Source organism: Rhinolophus sinicus, chromosome 3 (assembly GCF_057876585.1).
Source record: "Rhinolophus sinicus isolate RSI-liver-muscle chromosome 3, RSI-T2T, whole genome shotgun sequence".
Lineage (NCBI taxonomy): Eukaryota > Metazoa > Chordata > Mammalia > Chiroptera > Rhinolophidae > Rhinolophus > Rhinolophus sinicus.
In genome coordinates this window covers 33,965,306-33,984,247 of record NC_142503.1, presented here as the reverse complement: position 1 = coordinate 33,984,247, position 18,942 = coordinate 33,965,306, and the positions used below count along the sequence as shown (strand labels likewise).

Below are 18,942 nucleotides of genomic sequence, written 5' to 3'. Positions count from 1 at the left end.
GTGAATAACAAGGGCTTTGCCTCTGAATTGTAATTTTTTTTTTTAAAGGAGGGCGCGACTCACAGTGGCCCATGTGGGGATCAAACCAGCAACCTTGGTGCTACCAGCACCACGCTCTAACCAACTAAGCTAATCGGCCACCCCCTGGATTGTACATTCTTGGCGCGAGTCCAGAAATATTTGGTTAGAGCCTAAACTAGGTGGCACACACATAATATGGCACTGTATATTCAGAGGAAGCTCTCTGAAGACTGCATCAGACTCACACACACACTGTGATACATGCAACAATGCCCCCAAGAGAAGCATGCAACAGGGTTATAAGAACACAGATAAGGGAGTGACTAATTCTGTCTGGCCGACTGGGAAGAGAGGAGGCAAGGACCAGAATATCCTTACAGAGGAGGCAGCCCAGGCTGAGTTTCCTCTCCTCTCCTCTCCTCTCCTCTCCTCTCCTCTCCTCTCCTCTCCTCTCCTCTCCTCTCCTCTCCTCTCCTCTCCTCTCCTCTCCTCTCCTCTCCTCTCCCCTCCCCTCCCCTCCCCTCCCCTCCCCTCCCCTCCCCTCCCCTCCCCTCTCCTCTCCTCTCCCTCTCCTTTTTTTTAAACAATGCAAACAAAGATTTATTTGTATGAACAATGAGAATTAGGGTACTAGATAAGAAGCAAAGCAGTCTTCTGTCAAATGGAGAAGCTCAAATTCTTAAGTAACTGACTTTGGGACGTACAACAATGGGAAGGCTTGCTGTGTTGCCTTCAGATGTTAAGTCTCTTTATCTGACACTTCAGCAGGCTTTTAAAATGTGTCTTCCTCCTGGGCCTGCTCTCCTATGATATTAAAGCTGGTGTTCCAGATAGCCTATGCTCCTCTTCTGTTTATCTAGGTACTCTCGTATGAAACGTAAGAGATCAGTTTCACTGTTCGCAGAAGCCAAGGCCTTCAGGTCTTGCCGGAGCTTGGTTAACTTGTTCTCCAACTCCAGAGCAGACTCTAGAGCTTGTACACCAGTTCCGCAGTTATCTAGATCCAGCCTTGGAATGACTGGAAGGCAGATTTTACCCTCATGTCTTCTTAGGTATCTTAAGAACTGCTTTGCGTGTTCCCTCTTCACCTCAGCTTGGTCTTCGAAGAATGCAGCAAAAAGAGGTGCACCCGTGTCTACATTGTAATAACAGGCCGTAGATAAATAAGCATCACTGACGAGAAGCTGAAAAGATGCCACTTCATTAATAGCAAGCCTACAGTCTTCAGAGATGACGCTCTGGAGCTGGGATGCCATCTCAGCTTTAGAGAAAACCAGGCATAAGAAGTTGAGTTTTCTTAAATGTGTAGAAATGTATCAATTAGGCCAACTCAGGGTACACCCAGCAACCAGAAACAGCGCAGGCATGAGCAGAATCTAAGAAGCCACACACCTAACTGGGGTGGGGAGACTGCTGGGCATGTGATGGGGTGGCATGGGCTAGGCAACGCAAAATCCTTCAGATCCTGCTCAAGGGTTTGCTCTCTACCTGGTGGCCATCCAGAAGTGAGACAACAATCCCTACCTACTCCAATTTCAGAACATGGATCACCATTGTGGATAAAAAAGGGTGGCAGGGGCACTGTAATAAATCTAACCAAAAGTAACCTCACAGGGTGACCTGATCATAAATTCCTAACAGGGCAGGTCATGGTGGGTAGTCATGCCTCAGGCCTATAAAGTTCCCCAGTAAAATGTTATCTTTGCCTGAAGCAAGTCCTGTCCATTGTTCTTGTGCATCTAGGTTACCACACCCTTGAAATGCCAGGAGGAGTCCTCTTTTCCAGATCTCAGAAGGCATAACCACCCCCGAGGGAGCACATAATCTTACCTGTCCTGTGCCTTACTTTCTCCCACCTTCACGTCATCTTCCTTGCTTCCCTCCTTAATTTCAAATGTGTAAAAGAAACTGCAAAACTGTCCTTTGCCGGAGCATTTGAGACCTTGCTTCCTGGCAATTGTTGTCAGTCTGGGCTCAAATAAATTCTTCTAAAAAGTCCCTATGGGTTTGAATGTTCTTACATCGACACCATACTGTGAGAACAATGTAGATCCAACAAGGGTCAGGCTTCTTCCCAAACCTTTCCAGCTGAAGTCCCGGAACCCTGAGCATCCACTCCATCCATACTGGGTTTTTTTCCATAAAAATCAAAGACGAAAGACTATGGTCCCTAGAGTCCGGTAATGGTTGGGTGACTTGGACCAGTTTCTTCATCTCTCTGATCTCCAGCATCGTCATCAGTAAAAGGGAAATAATTATACCTCCTTTTCGGATCGTTATGATCAAGACAGTGCCTCAGACAGACGAGATGCTGACCTTATTTTATATTTAGTGTCTGTGTCTTTTAAATCTTTATCATCATTTTTCCTTGTTTAGGAATCCTTAGAAAGATGAAGGTCTATATTACATAAGTAGTACTTTATTTCACTGTAACTAGAGATTAGCAATCACCGACCTTGCACCATAAATCCTACTCTAAATTGTTTAAAATCTAGAAGTTTAGCCCTTGAGGCTTCTGATCCTACTGAAAGGACACAAGCATCTCTTATCTGCTTGCTGGTCTTATCAGGGTGAGGTTCTCTTCTTATTTCCAGACCCACCAAAAGAATCAGATTCTAGCAGCTCTGAAGCTCTCTTTTCTTCCTGTTTTGTGTTTATTCCTGTTTTGAGTATATGAACAGCTCTAAACTTTGATAATCCTGATGGCCAGTAGGCTGGCAGTGCTGCTTTCTACTGTCATGGTCAGAATAGGGTTTAACTTCAACGCTCTTGGCAACTGCTCTTGCAGGAGAAGCACCTCTTTTACTAAGGAAACTTCATTAGCCCTAACAGCATTTCAATGAAGACTCCTCACCAATATTCTTAACTCATACAACCCCTCCCCTCATAAAACCAAAATTAGGATCTTAAAAGAGGGCCGTGCCCTATTCTCATACGGATCTAATTCTGAACACAGATTTTAAACAGCCACTCTCCTGCTTTCCTTAAAGAAATTAACACTTTAATCCAAGGCAACAAGCTGCAACCACCAGCATTTTCAATCCTATAAATCCCTGCAAGTAGGGCTTTTTCGGCTCCTCAATTTGCCCAAACCCTCCCAATTCTGGCAGAGCGCCTGCATCAGACAGTTACCTGCCTGCCCTTGAAGACATCTGGGTAACCCCCATCCCAGGTTCCGGTCATGCTAACCATTGCCACATAATAGGCAGCTTATCTTATTAGCTAGTTACGTGGCAAGGCCAGGAATGTTCCAGCCATGATGGAAGTTTAGATGTGGGATGAGATAATGAGGGAGCACAGATCTCTGATCTTTTTTTTTTCCCCTCCCTCCCTCAGATCTCTGATTTTAGGCCTGGATTAAAAGCCCTGGCGCAGAGAACCAGTAGCTGGGGGGCCAGCGGGAGGAGTGCCACTGACTGAGCAGAAGGATTACTGAATGCTTCCCCTCACCTTCTCCAGGGTCACTGCTTGCCCTGGTGAAAACTAACAAAGGGACAGCTTTCAAGCATGGCTCCACAGACCCTGGAGAAGGATCCCACGGCTGCAGGGACCTGGATAGACAGACAGCCTTCACCATTTCTTAAAGCCTTGAAATTAAGTGGACATTGTTTTGTCAACACAAGAATGTTCAAATCTGTAGAGAATTTTTATGATGACATATACTGGGAGCAAGATCTCAAGTACTCTAGAGAATAACAGTTTTGCAGCTTCTTTCATGCATTTGAAATCAAGGAGAGAAAGTTAGAAAAACTACATGGAGGTGGGAGAAAGCAAGGCAGGGATTGCATTACAGAATAGTTAACAAGATTATGTGCTCTCTTGAGGGTGGTTACAGATTATTTCAAAGGTGTGTTAACCTAGATGCACAGAAACAATAGATAGGTCTTGCTTAAGGCAAAGATAAACCTTTTACTAAAGAAGTTATATGCCTGGGAAGTGACTACCCACCATGACCTGCCCAGTTAGGAATTTATGATCAGATCACCCTGTAGGTTACTTTCCATAGAGACCCTTTTTGGGGGTCCACATTTTGATTTCCAGTATTTATGACAAATGTAAACTCCAGTGCACTTGCCAATAAAGTCCAAGTTTTAAACCCCAGCTCCCAAGAGGAAAAAGAATCCGCTGGAAAAGAATCCTCTCATCAATTGCTCTTCTACAAAGACTGTAACCTACATAATCCGATAAGCAACGGCTCATTACTGATAACCATCACAATACTAAGTAATGACTCACAGAATAAGTACAAGCAGACTTCTTGTTTACAGTGACTCCTGGTGATAAATATCTCTGATAATCACAGTTTAGAGTCTACATTTCATGATGGGCTGTTCCTGGGACCCTATGTCACCCCCACATGACACCCCCCCCACCCCACCCCCCGCATGATAGCACGCCACAGACAGGCTTCCTGAGTTTGGCACTTTTGCAGGGTGGGGGCAGACAGAATGGATTTGAAGGTCTTCCTGTCTTTTATGAAAACTAATACCATCACAGAGATTGTGTGAGATCACCACACACCAATCAAAATGACTAACAGAAAAAATGGTGACAATACCAAATGCTGGTGAGGATGCAGAAAAACTGGATCATTCACACATTGCTGGTGGGAATGTAAAATGGAAACAATCTCTCTGGAAAATAGTTTGGCAGTTTCTTTAACAGAAAAACACATAAATACTACATGACCCAGCAGCGGTACTCTTGGGTATTTATCCCAGGGAAATAAAAACTTATGGTCACACAAAAACCTGCACATATAGTTCACAGCAGCTTTATTTTATAATAGCTAAAAACAGTAAAAACCAAAAATAAAATGTCCTTTAATGGGTACATGGTTAAACAAACTGTGGTACATCCATACCATGGACCACTACTCAGCCATAAAAAGCGATGCACTATTGATACCTGCAACAACTTGGATCACTACCCAGGGAATTATGCTGTGGTAGCTACCCGGTCGAAATAGGATGGTCCCTGACCCAAAGTTTGGTTCAAATGTTGATACTGATGACACCATCCGCATAAAGAGGGTATATGAAAAGGTTTATTACTCACATAATACAGTATTCAGTGGACAGCTAGGCAGACTTCCCAAGGAGGCCCCAAAATGGCCTGAGTGAGTAGGGAAAGGAGTCTGGCCTGGGGTTTTTATTGTGGTTATGGGATGGGACTGGGCTGAGGGCTCCCGCACTTGGCAGGGGCTTACATGGTTTGACTCTCCCACCAAAGGAAGGAGAATTTAGGCTTCATTATTAGTGGGCCCAGATGTGGGACAGACAGGAAGAGGAAGAGTGAGGCTGAAAAGCTGTCAGCACACATCAAAATACAGAGTTTGACTCTATTACATGTGGCCAACCTCAAAAGAATGCATACTACATGATACCATTTACATAACATTTTTGAAATGACAGTTTCAGAAGTGGAGGACACACTTGTTAGTGGTTGCCAAGGGGTACCGACGGGGCTGGGGGTGAGGGCGGTAGTGTGGTTATAAATGGGTAGCAGGAGGGATCCTTGTGGTATTGGAATGGTCAGTACCCTGACTGTGGTGGTGAATACACAAACCTATACAGATGATAAAATTGTATGGAAGTTAACACACGCACACATATACATACAAATAAAAAAATAAAACTGGGGAAATCTGAAAAACATAGATGGATTGCATCAATGTCAGTATCCTGGTTGTGATATTATACTTTAGTTTTGCAAAATGTTATTACTGGGGGAAAATGAATAGTGGGTACCCAGGATCTCTCTCTACATTAATTCTTAAAACTGCATGCAAATCTAGAGTATCTCAGGAATACTTTAATTTAAAAATGACTAAGTTAGGGATGGAGGTTAGAGTACACGTGGGGTGGGAGAAAGCACAAGACTGAGTGAATGCCTCCGAATTGAGTGGACTGACCCATTGCCACTAGCAGGTCCTCCCAAAGTCACCTTCAACAATGTAATGGCCAGCCATGGGTCAGACATCATAATTCTCTTTAAAAATGACACCTTCGTAAGAGCAGGGACTACATCTGTCTTTTCCATCCTTGCATCTCCAGCCCCTCGAACAATACTTGGCACATAATAGACACTCAAAAGTTTTTGTTAAATGAATGAATGAAGGAGGTCCTCAGTAAATGTTAGTGTTCTTTCTCCTTCACACTGTGGTCTCCTTGAATAGATTGTAAGCTACTTGAGGGCAGGGCTAAGACTCATTTGCGTGTGTAACCTCAGCCCTTAGCACCTTGTAAGCACTCAATAAATCCTTGTTGAGTTGAAGCAATCCCCATTCTTTGCTTGTAGTTTGGTTTTCTCAGAGGAAATCTATAGAGTTGACCTGCTAATTACGGGTTAGTAAAAATGGAAGACTTCTCTCTGGTTTTTCAATGAGCAAAGAAAAATGCCCAATGAGGCCCACACGACAGTTGCCTTCTAGGCATCTCTGCCTCTTTTTCTCTATCCTTTTCCCTTTGGTTTCTGGATTCCAGCACTTGCCAGAACCAGGACTGAAGGAAGAAAAAACAGCTGAAAAATCTGTTAAATTACATCATCTGCCTCAGGGAGTTGGAGCATGCTGGCTAGGTTTGACCGGAAAAAAAAAAAAAAGTAGGTCTTGAGTCTTAGGTTCAGACAAAATATAAATTCTGATACCCCAAGACCTCTTAAAATTTCAAGTAGCATTTTTTGGATTAAAAACAAATGATTTTCAAATAACTCTCAGCTTGGTGATTCTGATTATTCAAGCCATATACAGGTAAATCACATTTTTTACCAGTCTGTTATATACAATACACACAGGGTATGTACTGCATTGTATGTGTAATAGTGGGTTGTTAAGTGGAAACTGCAAAACCCAAGTAAAAAACACCCACTGCCACCGGATACCCCTTCCATGAATCTTCTCCCCAAATCCTGCTAGCCTCCTGTACTATTAGGAGCCTATTTATTTCAGCCAGCAGTGTTTGAGACAAAGGAGAATCAGAAAAGCCTCCTAGAATCTCAACAATAGCAGGCTCCCAATGCCTGCCAGACTCTGACCATTCTCCCAGTGACCTCACCCACCCAGCTATCTCCTCCCACCATTACCCAGGCCCCGCCTCTCTAGTCTGCTAAAGGCCTGATTCCCAGACAGGCAGCTCAGGTCTTTGACCTTTGATTGTGGGGTCTCAATCAGCCCTCCAATTCTGCATCCCCTCCCACATTTAAAAATCTCCTATGGATTTATCATGACCCGGGCTCTACCCTGGGTGATGGCTGTTCTAGTGGGGCTGTGGTTCTTGGAGGGGCTTTGCTCACTTGGGGAGCACTGTCTGACTCTTGGGTGTGAGGAGGGTGTGTGAGGTTACGCTCTATCAAAAGGAAACGCTGCTTTCAGAAAACCGGCAAACAGTGCAACAGAGAGAATAGGGAGTTGTGTCAAACGCCAGACATGCCTGAAAACCACACCCAAAATCTGTCTCCAGATCCTTAGTTTCCAATGTGTTCTTTTTTCTATAAAAAATAATTTGCATTTTTCCCCCAATCGTGTGTCATTCTTCTTACCTCATGGACTGGAGCAGGCAGAGGAGAAATGAGGGAAGAGGAAAGTGGACCACGCTGCCACTGAACAGATGAGGGAGGAGAAACTGAGCAGAGTGAGTGAGGAGCAGAAGGCAGAGGTGGGAACCAGGTGGGAGGATGACCCAGGTGAAACGTCTTCTGCCCTCTCTACTCCCCTGTCAATCCTAAATGATCCTCCCCTTCCTGGTACTGTGCCTGGTTACTAACTATCCTGGAGCAAAGACTATCTAATGTGAACAGGACCAAAGGGTGGTCAGAGCTCTGCTGTCAGGCCAGGCTTCTCCCTGCCCCCAGGCCACACGGAGGCTCTGGTCTAATGATCAGGGCAGAAATACCTCTCAGGATGTCCCAAAGAAGGGGGTAAAACAAAGATTATCCTCATGCTGTCCCACTGCTAGTCCAGCAAACACTCAGGTCCATAGGAGCGGTGCCTGGCACATCCTGGGTACCCAATTCATATGTATCAATGAATGGATAGGTAGGTAGATAGATAGACAGACAGACAGATAATGGATGGAAGTTTCCACAGTTCATCATCTGAATCTAATCTAGGGCTTTTTCTGGTCACCAGTCCCAGCTACCCACTCATACACCCTGCCCAAGGAGCCACTGTAGGAACAGGAGGGGCAGGGGCACAGCCATTCGTACTGCAAGCTCCACACTGATGGTTGCAGACCCACAGAAATCTGTACAAAGGATAGAGTAGATGTTATCTATCCCATTGATAAGAAAACTGAGACATAGGAAGTACATTGTGACTTGCTAAGACCACAGACCAGGCAGTTGGTGGCTCTAGAAGGTCTTAGAACCCAGGTCTCCTGACCCCTTAAGTGGAACATTCTCCTAAGTGGGCTCCACCCTCTTGGGCCCAGAGCTAGCAGTGAATATGAAATTCACGTCTTCACTTATTACTCCTTCAGGCTCCACCATCTCTCACTGATGAGGTGGAAAAGAGCTCTTTCCTGCTTGTTGTCCTAAAGAGCAAACCACCACCAAATTAACAAAACAGGCCAGCCCTGAACAAAGGTCCAGCAAAAGTGAAGGTCTTTTTTTTGGTTTTCAGCCTGTCCCAGTTTTCTTTTCCTCCATCAGGAATATGCTCTTTATTCCTGAGGAGTCTTTTTGGTAGAGATAGTGAGGAGAAAGGAACTAGAGCCCTGACCTTCAGACAGAAGGAAAGCACTGAGAACCTCATTCCTGTTATACAATTCCTTTTAAAAGTAGGACTACATCGTAAGAGAAATCTTATACTGCATAAATGATGTTATCCTCTTTTTCACAGGCATTTTCATTTTTGAAGGGGAAGACCAAAGTTCTGGAATGACCCAAAAGAAGTACTGTTGGCCGGGACAGAGAAGGGACTTTGGAGGTCAGAGATCTTTCCAGCTGGTGGTTGTCACCTGCTCTGACTGTACGGCCAGCCTAGTAGCCAAGAAGAGAGTTGAGAAGGAGGAAAGGGAAGAAGGCCTCCAGTAGCAGAAACACCACCCTGGGGATGGTGATCTTCTCAACTTAATCTCTCTGACACGGGTCCTGGATGGGGAGTGAGATACCGTATTTTGCCGTGTATAATGCACACCTTTTTGCCCACATTTGTGAGGGAAAAATAAGGATGCGCATTAGACATGGGTAGTACTAATTCTGTATCTATATAAATGTTTTTAATGCTTTTATTTATGCTTATGAGTTAAAAGTGCAATTCTAAAACTAATCAATAACGATATCTGTACACAAAATAACACCCTGGAATAAAATAATCGGTTTTGTTGAAGTTACAATAAACTTGCAAGGATGAAGAGTTCTTGGCCTTCTTTGATGGGTGAATATGGTAAGTTTGTTACTGGTACATAACATTTCTCGTACCTTGTATCCGTTCTTGTGTTTTGTAATTATTTGTTACATAACATTTCTTGTACCATAATATACTAAAAAATAAATGCTAAAATTCCTTTATAATACAAAAAAACAAGTACCTAAATGTAAACAAATAAAAATTTGAATTAAAAAATTAAAACGAAAAATTTTTTTCCCTGAAAGTTTGGGCCAAAAAGATGGGTGCGTATTATCCATGGGAGCTCATTATACATGGCAAAATATGGTATGTGGAGACGAGCAAAACCATTTCAGAGAACTCAGAGGATCATTCTTGCTTTCTGAAATCAAAATCAAAGTTGACAACGTTCAGTTGAGAGAAAAAAAAAAAAAAGAATATGGCTGTGAATAACTGATTTCTTCTGGATCAATGCTGCATCACAGCTGTGTCACAGATTCTCTCTTGCCCCTCCTCTCCTCCAGCTTTCTCGAGGCTGCTTGCTTGTGTGTTCTCTTCTCACCATATCCAGAAACTGTGGTTACTTTTCACAATTCCTGACTCCCGACCAAGCTGGGTGGAATGTATACCGCTGAGAAAAACCCTGTCCTGGAGCTGAGGATGACCCCTTGCTAAATAGATGCCTACACCAGGGTGGGGTTCTCCTCCCCACCGGCTCCCTACTCCCAGCCTGAGCTGGCAGTGCCAGCACCTCATGCCAGAGGCTAGCCTTCCGTTCCCTTGCTGCCTGCTCCAAGGGCCACTTTTCTTTGCTCTTTCTTCAAACTGCCTCACAAGATTTGTTATTCAGTTTTCCATGATTTGTGTACCACCTGCTGCCAACTAATATGAGACAAAAATAAATATTTCACTGGCATAAAGTTGGCCGACAGCTCAGTCTGTGTCACTGAATTTCAACCAGGCATTTTATTAAGATCGTTTAAGCCCCAAAGCCAGTTAATTTGCCAAGTTGAAGAACTGATCCACTAATCTTCAGAAGTTAAGAACTCCAGCTACATAAACACCTGATTGAAACTTTGAAATCATGACTTTTTTACCTGGGACCAGATGCATGTTTTCGTGCGATATCCTCCCCTCTTAGCTCCACAAGCACACTGGGAGTTATACATATATGGATTTATTATGTCCCTGGACCCAGGGTAAACCCCAGCAGTTAGGGGAAGTTCTATTTAAAAGCTGTAACATCAGGAATTCAGAAACAGCCTATCTCTTGGCCGAGGACCCAGTGCAGGTTTGACTATGGGTGTGAAGGGTTCTGCCCAGGCTGTAATGATTTAACATCGGGCTTTGGCAGCTGCATGGCTACAGCTGAACTCCTTTGGGAACCTGGAACACCAGCAAAGTGAGAAGATCCAGGACTGACCCCTGAGACGGAGTAGACACTCTGGGTCTCTAAACAGCGGTAGTGGATCCTCAGGCAGGGCATAGGATTATGAACTGTTCTAATCTGGACATGTAAGCTCTCCAGTGCCACATTCAGAGGCAGTGGGTGGAATTACATTACTTACATACACAACAGGCAAAATGGGACATACGGTTCTACATAACTTATGTTATTTCTCAAAAAAAATGCTAGGAGGTGGTACTATTTTTATTCCCATTTTGTGCATAAGGAAACTACAGTTTAGTAAAGTAACCTGTTCAATGCCACACAGCTAATAAGTGGGAAAAATCAGATCTGAGCCCAGGTTTGCTGACTGTTATTAAGCTGTATGTCGCACTGCCACCCTGGCTGTCAACAATGAGTGACTGACATCATCACAACACACCTCTGCAGGTCCCGCCCTGAACCACACTGAGCTTGGGCTCATCCTGCATTAAAGGGAGGATCCAGACTTAGATCTGACTCCTGAAAGGAGCCCACTGAGATGCTCGATGTTTTCATTCAGTAAGTGCTGATCAAACCCCTACAATGTTCTCAGGAGTGTGCTGAGCATTTAGGAGATAACAAGAAGCCTAACAGGATCTGTGCTTTCTAAAACAGCCCGCCATCAGGCTGGGGAAACGGCACCAGCACATGAATGGCAACGTGAATGGTACAAGGCAGTTTACAACAAAGTACTACATTGTATGGTACCGACTATAATTTTTAGAGCAGTTCAGAGAAGAAAGAGGTGAATGTGGGCTGTTTGACTCAGGGAAGTCTTTATAAAGAAGGGGCTTCAACCAAACTTTCAAGGATGGGTTGAATTAGGATGGGGAAAGACACCTTTATCAACCCTCTCTCCCACTGCCAAGTACCGTGGTGGGTCTATTCCTTTTAAAGCCAGCGATAGTAATTTATCTATTTTTCTATTTTTCAAATTCCAAACAGCTTTTCTATTTTTCAAATTCCAAACAGATTCCACATTTAGAACAAAATAATACAAACATAAAATTGAAAAAACATGTTACCATTGAAAGGATCTAATTTTGTGTCATGAACTATTCTAGTCAATGCTCATGGGATGCCTTGTGACTGTTCTGACCTGGTCACAAATAATTTCAATTTAAGATACAGGCATGTGCTGCCTTCTGAGAGATTTTTAGAAATGTAATGAAGGATATGGGACCAAGATGCATAGCTCCAGAGGCCTGTTCACTTATCCAAGTTTTACCAAGATGACCAGAAGCCTTGAAAGGAAAGCAGAGTTGTACCCGTGAACTGAGTTTTACTCCAAAGCTTTCTACTTCCCATTTCCAGGGAGGCCCTGTTCCAAGGTCTGTGTCAGGGGTGTAGACAAATTCTCATGTGCAATCTGAACATGCTAGCTTTCTTGGCTCTCGGGTCCCCGAATCTGATGCTCTGCAAAGGACTGGAAGTGCCACCGCCGTGGCAGTGGCCCTGAGTTCAGTCTGGTGAGTAAGGTGAGTAAGGGGAGGGTGTAATGATTGCAGCAATGTCGCTGGGTTTGTCCCCTAACCCAGCATGCTTTGTACCTTTAGGACTGAATGGAAAATGACAATTAGATGTTTTGCTACATTACAACAGTAACTGAACAGAGATTGAGTTAAATAAAGCCACCATGCCCATGTGGAGGGCTTTAATAGGAAGGATGATTGGGGGAGGCGCCATCCGGACGAGAGATCCTCAGAATGGTCAGCTGCCAACAAACCTTGCTAGCCTTCACGAGATTTGGGATCTTTTTTTGTTGATTGTTGACTGATGGTAAGCAGGAAGCTCCCCAGTACCCCAGGAGCAGGGGAGGGGGCAAACCCACGGGGAAGAGGAGAACCCAGGAGGAAGCCAGATGAGACATTTGTCGTCATGCACTCCCAGTGAACCCGTCCTGGTCACGTTCTTTAAATCCCCCTTTCAGCGCTGTGCTGCGCTGGAATCTCTAACTTCAGGGTGCAACAGCAATCCCAGCTAAATTCCTAACACACTCCTTCCATTCCTAGACAACCACTCCGAACTGGTCCCTACCTCCCACTTCCACTGTCTTCCGCTTCTGATCTTTCCCACACAGTGGAACCAGATTAGTCTTCCCAAATATAACTTGGCACGGAACTTCACTCAGGGTTTGTTGACGTTCCTCCTGACACAGAGAGGATATAGACGAGAACTGAGATGGACTTTAGGCCATGGAATTCAAAGATGCACTGCTATCTGGCTGAAAAGGCCACTCTAATCCCATCTTCCTCTTTAAACGACCCTCTGCCTCTTTGGAGTTAGAGGTCAGCTTTTTTGATAGGTCTTTACCCCTTCTGTCCTTTTCTAACTCCAATGCTTCCCCAGCATCCTTTTCGAGTCCCACCTCCTCCATTAAGCCCCTCGGATGGCCTTTTCCTGGGGAACCCTTGGCCCCAGCTGCACACCACTTAGGTCAGTCACTGCACACTTTTGAACAAAGTTTCCTCCAAAGCAAAGGCCCAAAGTCCTAAGCTATCTCCTATTCTGTCATAGAAAATTGGTTTTTTAATTTCTCCAAAAAACATCACGCTTCTACCCTGGCTGAATGCCTCTGCTTGTGAGTTCCTTGCACTCAGAGAGTGTGCCTCGTTCTTCTCAACCGCTCTTAGATTGGCATTTAGGAGGTGCTCAATCAGTGTTTTCGGAAAAAATGAAAAAAGTGACCATTTTTTTCTCTTTCAGCACTTGTAATTTATAGACAAATCTATGCTGGCAAAGAGCCTTGGAGATAATACATAAATTGGCTGGAAATCTTAGCACACTTTAAAAAATCTATTCCCAGTCTTTAAGCCCAATTATAAGGTGTGTGTTTTACCTACCTATGAAATGAATAAAATAATTAAGGGCTAGAATTCCTTGGCTCTTAGGAGCTTTAAAACCATGAATGTGAATTTTAAACTGTAAAAGTACATGTTTCTTCGAAAATAAGACCTAGCCGGACAATTAGCTCTAATGCATCTTTTGGAGCAAAAATTAATATAAGACCCAGTCTTATATTAAAGTAAATAATATAAGTAATAATATATTATATTATATAGATATAATATAATATAAAATATAGTAATAACGTATTATAATGTAAGACTGGGTCTTATATTATAGTAAAATAAGACTGGGTCTTATATTAATTTTTGCTCCAAAAGACGCATTAGGGCTGATTGTCTGGCTAGGTCTTATTTTCAGGGAAACACGGTAAGCACCTAACAAAAAATGAGAGTAAGAGAGTGTGTAGTCTCACTGAAAAGCCAAATAGCCCATCTCTTTCTTAATTCATAAATTCCAGATTTTTCTTAAGTACCATTAAAACAAACCTTTCGAGACCTGCTTAATGTGACAATTCTTCAAAAGCATATATAGACTACAGATCTATAGTCAAGCTTAACAAGGGCAAATGGCAGAGACTAGTATTTGTTAAGGCTGCACTTCACAGAGCTGTTCTGTGTCTTTTATTTTATTTTATTGATCAGTTTTATAATTCCCCATCAGACAAATGCCTGCCATGAAACTGTGTGTGTGTGTGTGTGTGTGTGTGTGTGTTCCAGTCAGCATGACCTGAGCCAAACTATATGAATTCATTAAATGATTAAATGAGTCTACATGTGGATGAATACATTACTGACAGGAGATTTTTGGGTCCATGTGGCAAATGCAAAACATACCCTGTTCCTAAGAAAAATATATTTCTTTTGTTCGACTCCTATGTTTAAAAATTACTGTTTGGGTTTTGTTTTTTGTTTTTTTTTTTCTTAAGTTCCTTGAAAGGGAGGACAATTCTCTTTGCAATATTCCTCCTGCCAGCCACATCCTCTCCAGGACCTTGCCACGCAAGTCCTCTCGGGAACATACGAAGATTTTTCCCTATCTTTGATAAATGACCGTCCTTCTAGTCACTAAGTGCTGTTGATTTTACTCCTAAAAGTCTCACAGTGTACTTTCCTCTGCATTCCTACTTTCCAGACCATTATATCACTGGGTGGTTTCAAGAAGCTTGAACTGTTCTAGTTTCTCCCGATCTCTCCAACTCTAAGCCACTTGCCAGATAAATTTAAGTGAACCAGTGACTGACAAATGAATGGACAAAGGAGGGAATAAGTGAAACTTGTACTTTTTAAAGTAAATAACTACACTGGCTCCTGATCCTGTATTCACTTTCTTTCCTATTTAACTAAAAAAATTAATATAATTATTGGTTAAAATACCATTCCTGGCACTGTTAGGGGGTGCAAAAAACATATATGATATGGTTTTTTATATTAGGGCATTTTCAGTCTAATTAGAGAAGAAAGATGAACAAACTTTGAATAATTAGCAAGTAATTAACAGCTTAAATGATATGGTTAGTGAAATAGAACAGCAGATGACTTTGGATACAAGTATGAAGGAACAAAAGACATGGTAGGTAGTATTTTGAAAGGATCACATAGCTGTCTTATGTTAATCATTCTTCCCATAGCACGTGGCTTTGCACAGAGTAGGTATCTTAATAAAGAAGAGTGTTTGGTTGCAAGAGATAGAAACCCCTCAAGCTCAGAAGTGAAGAGGAATTTATTCTAAGCATCCAGGGACGTCTTGTAGGACCAGAGCAGTAAATAAAGCAGGCCTTATCAGACAACAGGAAAGTGTCTGAAACTAAGTCACCCATTCTCTCCGTCACCATCTCTCCCCTGAGGCAGTGGGGCATCTCACTGCTGTTATACATCTGATTCATACTGGGCTCCCCGGAGATCAGGTCCAAAATGGTACCCCACAACAGCAGCTTCGGTTCCTTGGTCTACATGGCATTTAGCTAATTGTGGCTTCTTCTTTCCAAGTCTACAGCTGGAAAACTGGATGGGCGCAGCAAGGGCTGACCAGCTGCTGCATTTGAAGGTAGGGCCCTGGGGCCTCTACTGTGGGGTCTGGGGGCAGCAAGGAAATGCTTGGCATCTCCAGCACAGAAGCCAGTGAACACATACTCAGATCTTATCTCCCATCTCTGATTATACAAAGGGAGAATGCCTTTGTTTAAAGAAAGGCTAAATTTTCCTTTCTTCTCTGGGTAACTCCCCTGGCATTTGGGACATAGAGATGTTTGTGATGTATCACATTGCAATTGACATGTTTGTTTCAACAGTAATTAAGTCATCAGACTTGATTAATGGGCTTAGGTTAAAGAGGTGCAATCATGGAGCTCATCTGACATCCAGAAACAGCCCATTGATTTGCCCAGAATCTCCTACAGTGAGAGCTGTAATTACAGCTAGCCTGGGAGCAAACGGCATTTTTGTGTAATAATGAACAACCTAACTTGCATATCTGTGGCATTCCTCCTGCTTTGTGTCAGGCTTGGATCCGACCTAGTTTGCTTCACACTGCAGGCTCCAGCAATTCTTAGCAGTTCCAACAACTACACGTCGTATTGTAGCCACTTCCTTGGTTCCTGAACACACAACCCAGAACTGAATGGAAGGAAACAACATCTGTGACTCCTCTGCTCTTACTCTGGGCCTTCCCAGAGCTGCAGCCACCCTTTCTCCATTTTCCACATGCCTGCAGGAAGGCCAAGCGCTCAGCTCTTACTGGATCCCACTCCACCCCTACATCTGCTTTCGTCTCTTACATCCCTTCTCCTTGTTTCAGCTTGATGTAACTGAAAAAACAACAGAGACTTAAATACTAATCCTAACTAGCTATGTGACTGTGAGAAAGTTGCTTAGTATTTCTGGGCTCCAATTTTTTCCTCAATGAAAACGTTAGTCCTACCTGATACACTACAACAGTCTCTCACCTGCTTGCCATGTCTAGTGGTTCTCTCAGCTCCAGGCCTGCCACCACGCTAATCATCCTAAAAATGTGGCTTTGCATAATCCCCTGACGCTCCAGCTTCCGTGATGTGTCTCATTTCTAAAGAAATTTGGTCTCAATTCCTTTGCCTGGCATCCTCAATGCCATCATTTCCCAGCTCTACCTCCCATTATCTCCTGCTGCTTCTTTTTAGTCATGGTTTCCAAGCTATGGTATGTGTACCTCTGAGGGCATGGGAAGTACGTCAGGGGCTACTTAAAGCCCCAGGATGCCTCTTGCCAGAGCATCGATTTTATAATTTGGAGGAGAAAGGGTTTTTTTAAAACTTTGTTCTTGATGACAATTTAAATATTTTTAATAAATTAATACAAACATCAGTATATTATGAAATAGAATACCATGTGTATGTGTGCGTATACGTGTTTCAGATAAAATATGAGGGCATTTCTTGCTGAAGGAAGGCCGTGTTCCATGTCACTACACCTCTACTAATAGGGGTACTTGGGTATAAAATTTGAGAAGCACGCATTTATCACTTAGAAATGCATTCAGTTGTCTGGCGATTAACAGAGTTAAGCAGCAAGAAGTGAGGAGTTAGGCAGTTAACTGCTACTGATTCGGGGGCCCAACCACACTGCAGCCAATGACTACGTGATACCTTCAGCCCTTCCTTCATACTTGTCCCCAGATCATTCTTGACCTTTCCTTCCTGCTGTCACAAAATGGCTGCTATGGCTCCAGGCATCACGTAGTGTTCAAGGCAGTTAAAAGACAGAACAAGATAGTAAAGCAAAAGTCTTCTACGAGCCCCTAGGAGATCTCTACTTAATTCTCATTGGCCAGAACAGTTACATGGTCACCTCTAGATGAAAAGGAGGCTTTCCAGAGTAAATCTACCACCTAAGGCAGAGCAGGCTGCCACCCCTCCAATCCTCCTCCCCGCCAAAGTTAGTGTTCTGTCAACAAAGAGGAAAGAGGACTAGATCTCAGGGAGCACTTAGTGACTGAAAAGTACTCTTCCCTCCAGCCAGCTTGGTTTTCTGGTTGATCCTGGAGCCGGACACATAATAGAGATCCAACAAACAATCCACTATCATCTGTGAGTAGCAGAAATGACAAGTGTGCAGCACACAGAGTCTCCCCTTTCTCAAACACACACACAGTCTCACATGAAGGGACCACCAGCTGGGACCCTGCATGATCCTGAGCCAAAGAGAAGCCCTGCCCACAGAGCTTGGCCTCTAGAGCGGCAAAAAGGACTTTCCATCCAGATAGCAGACACATTTTCATTCGTCCCCAGAGAAATAGGGAAGTCTCTATGAGGGCATTTCTCAAGGACACCATCTCCCAAATATTCAGAGAATGTAAAGATTTCAACCCAATCCAATCAGTTAGTCCTCAATGTGCACCTACTCATGCAGCAGTTTTTATGGGATTTCTGTATTGAAATGAGGACTAAGGACTCAGAGCAGTTTTTGCTGTGCTCCAAACAGCTGTCCAGACCATTGTGTTCAGAGAAGCTAAAAAAAAATCCTTTGAAAATGGCAAAAGCACTCTGAGCATCTTAGAATTAAAACAGACTTTTTTTTTTTTTTCTATAGGTACTTTCTGAGAAGACTCCTGGGTTATAGAAGAAAAGAAATGATGAGCTGGAAAGGCCTGCAGCCTCATAACTGAGAGCTAACCACATCGCCTGTTGCTCTGACTTGGCACCACGAGAGACAGGGAGGGGTGCATGGTTCCTTTCCAGGTCACCCCATGCCCGCCCTTCTGTGCAGAGGAAGTCACAAATGGGGCCAAGAAATAAACAGAGAATTGAACTTGAGAGGGAAAGTACAGGAGTCTTCTTCCAACCCAGAAGTCATAAAGGAACAGAAGAAACGATCTGTAATGCTTGGGGTATGTTTCCGTAGTTGTCGGCCAGGATTTCATTTCTGAATCATTTTTTAACACTTGGCAAAGAGGATTAGGTGTTTAAAACTCTTTTTGTGGCTAAGGACCTGGAAGCATCTGTAAATACCATCTGTAAACAACAATGGGTTTTAACGTTTTAATACTATAATCACTTTCACTTTAAATTATTTGCTGTTTTACAGAAACTCTCTGTTAGGTTAAAATTTTTGCTTGTTCCTCAAGTCACCTAAGCAAGCAGGTTTCGGGAAGTGATAGGACTTTCTCTAAATCCTTACTAGCCTAGATATTTGGACTCCTTTAATACAATGCTTACAGGTGATCAGACTTTGCGTTTTCTGATACTGTCTTGTTCATTGTGACATGTTAATAGGTGCTTGCTGAATGTTAACTCTATGCTCACTGTGCGAGGCCCTGTGGAGGAAACAAAGAAATCCATGAGCGA

At 43.3% G+C, this 18,942-nt stretch overlaps 1 protein-coding gene, 1 long non-coding RNA gene and 1 pseudogene across 2 annotated transcripts in view; 1 reads left to right on the top strand and 2 right to left on the bottom strand.

Moving 5' to 3' along the window:
• SNX18 (sorting nexin 18) overlaps positions 1-18,942 on the bottom strand; it is a 69,922-nt gene that overhangs the window by 4,521 nt on the left and 46,459 nt on the right. The gene's annotated exons all lie outside the window — the stretch shown is intronic.
• LOC141570427 (ferritin, heavy subunit-like) lies at positions 761-1,293 on the bottom strand (annotated as a pseudogene).
• LOC148758478 (uncharacterized) lies at positions 15,609-18,824 on the top strand. Its single transcript, XR_016020536.1, has 2 exons — positions 15,609-15,671; positions 18,188-18,824. It is a non-coding gene; the product is annotated as an uncharacterized LOC148758478 (long non-coding RNA).